Genomic DNA, 3,361 nt, shown 5'->3' on the forward strand with positions numbered 1-3,361 from the left:
GAACTGAATAATCTTTCACTCTCCTTCGAGCACACATAAGACCTCAAAATAAAATTAAGGGGAACAAAGAATAGAATGAAGTATGAATCATGATTGACAACCATAAATGTTTTGAAAAATATGAAAATCAATAATTATCATCAATATTCTTAATGAATTACATTAATATTCACAATAAATTACATGGATTATAAGGATATTCATTATTATATGTATATACATGTAATTCATCATTATTTATTGGTTTTCAAAAGATAGTAAGTTTTCAAATGAATATATCGTTTTAGTAATTAATCATTTGAGGATTTTAAAATTTGTGATATCCGTTAGAAATTTTATCTTAAAGTTTTGTTTCACATGATTTTTTTCTATCCAAGTATAGTAATTAATATACTGATAACATATATTTGTTTCGCAACGTGATTGTTTCATATGTATTCGATTCACAATATGAAAAAATTTTACATGTAACTTTTGATTTACAAACATGCCAAAAAGATTCACATTGTGAATCGAGTACATGTGAAACAAACACATTGTAAAACAAAATATATGTTAAACATTACATTAAATTCTAGTTGTATATGGAAAAAATCATATAAAATAACACATGATGTAATAGTTCTTAAAGATCTCACAATTCATCTGGACAATATGTGAAAAAATGAAAAACCGTAATCATGGTGTTCCTCAGTTTTCATTTTTTTCCCTTGAACCCCTCTCTCTCTCTCTCTCTCTCTCTCTCTCTCTATATATATATATATATATAGGTGGGTTATTATACAACCTCTTACATTTGTACAACCAATACAACTCAATCTCAACCGTCCATTTAATTTGATGAAATTTATAGAAGTTTTGGTTATTTCCAAATATAAAGTATTAATCATAATTAATGAACCGTATTCATCTTCCATAAATATTTAAATCATAATAAATGAACTCTCATCATTTCTATAAATATTTCAATTTATTGGGTTGCATTGGTTGTACAAATGCGATATGTTGTATTTGAAACAAACTCTCTCTCTCTCTATATATATATATATATATATATACATACTAGGTTCGGACCCGTGTATAACACGGGTTAATGACAAAAGTTAAGCGAAACTGATATGTATTTTATAAAGAATTAATAATCAAAGGTAATTTATAAACCTAGACAAAGGTACAAGTCCGATTAAATTTTTGATATAAAGATGCTCTTACTCGAGAATTAAATGTTACATATACAAAGAACGTCATGTGCTTCGATGATCAGAAAAACTTCTAAATGAAGACGAACAATGTAGATCCAATGTGCAGCGCTGCGTAGTACATGCAGAGCCTTTGTATACCTCTGTATGAGACAAGCAAAGGGAATCAGAGGCTCTGGGTAGTACTTGCAGAGATAGAACTCTTACTCAAGACAAGTACAGAGCCTCTATGAAACTCTGTATGAAGGAAGGAGGCAGGGTCAGAATGACCCCGTAGCACCTGCAGAACCTCTGTTAAGCTCTGTATGAATAACGGAATCAGGCTTCAAGGACACAAGCGTAAAGAAAGTTTCCAGAGATTAAGACGAAAACTATTCAGAGTTACAAGTCTGAAGGCCATCTTCAAAGGAAGAGACAGAGCCTCGACGCATTACGTGAAGAGACAGAGCTCTTTCTCAAGACTTAAATGTAGAACCTCTGTGCAGCTCTGCATGAAACATGGAGTCTGGTTCAGAATGACCGCATAGCACGTGTAGAACCTCTGTTAAGCTCTGTATGAAGGACGGAATCAGGCTTGACAAACACAAGGGCTAAGAAATCCTCCAGAGTTCACGACGGACAATATCTAGCGTTGCAAGACTTCTAAATCAAGACGACCAATCTGGCTACAAGTGTGAAGTTCTTTTCAAGAGTTAATTGCTAAAATTAGCCAATGCTACAAGTTTGTATACATTTTTCGTGGACAGAGGCTCTACATTGTAGATGCAGAGCTGTTGTGTAGCTCTGCGTGAAGCATGGAATCAGGCATAAAGGTGTTGCGTGGTTTCTGCAGTACCTCTCTAAAGCTCTGTATGAATTACAGAAGTTTGGTCAGAGACTTTGTGTAGTACATGAAGTCCCTCTCTAAAGCTCTGTATGAAGCACAAAGTCCGAGTGAGAGAATTTGCGTAGCACATGCAGATCCTCTATGGTCGGATAATTATAATGCATAACATAAATGAAAAAAGAGCCTCTTAAAAATTAATAATAATATGAGTTAATAAGATGAAGTTGTAAAACAATATTTATAACACAATATAAACTGAACAATATAAGGTAATATGTAAAACATTAATAAAATAAGAACCATGTATCATATATTACTAAACACTTCTTTGTATACAACATTCGTTGTTTTACTGTCAATAATACCATCATCATCCATAATTAGTATTTTCAAACCTTGCTTGCTTTTGACTCTGGATAAAACAACATATAACTGACCATGCGTGAAGACCGGTTGTCTTAGAAATAAACCAACTTTTGATAATGATTGTCCTTGGCTCTTATTAAATGAGAAAAACTCTGGACATTAACTCTGACAGAAAACTTTGAACATTAACTCTTGAACACAAGAATTCAGAATTCTATTGTTAGGCTGGAAAATAACTCTGGAATTAACTCTGAATAAGAGGAATTTAGATTTGTCTTTTAAGTCTATAAAGTATCTACGAGCATAACTTTGAGTCACAAGAATTTTGACTTCTTATAACTCAGAAACGTAACTCTGAAGAGGAGTTTAGAGTTGTATTCTAAGTCTGTGAATAAAGTATATAACTAAGTTTGGAGCAGAACGTTTCAGAGTTATGTTGTAAGTCTGAGAAATAACCAATATCTGATGATTTCATGTTGATGATTTGTATCACTAATGTCATTTAAGTGCAATGGGATTAACTTGTTGACCAGTGTAATCATGATAAATATTGAACAGGTAAGGCAGGTGCGGAGTGCACACTTGTTTGAGTTTATTTTGATTTAAGATGAAGCCCCTAACAAAAGGGGTTCGGGGGCAGCGCCCCCAGTGGCGGTGTCCAAGGGGCGGCAGCCCCTAGCTGGGGTCGAACTTATGAATTTCTTTTTGAAACCAAATTGAATCCAACTTCAAACAAGTAATCCGGTCAACACTCTCTTCTTTAAATTGCACACTACTTAAAAATGGCCAGAGAGTGCAAATGGAAGCTTAGCCTTCCTTTTATATCTTTCTAAAAAAAGAGTTTGGCAGCTAAAACCGTCCTTACCATGAATGCATGCATGCATACACTACACATACATTATGCATGCCATCATCCATTTACAGGTATAATTATGCACACACACACATACACAAAATCATATATATATAT

This window comes from Cynara cardunculus (genome assembly GCF_001531365.2).
Source record: "Cynara cardunculus var. scolymus isolate 2C chromosome LG 11, CcrdV1, whole genome shotgun sequence".
Classification (NCBI taxonomy): domain Eukaryota; kingdom Viridiplantae; phylum Streptophyta; class Magnoliopsida; order Asterales; family Asteraceae; genus Cynara; species Cynara cardunculus.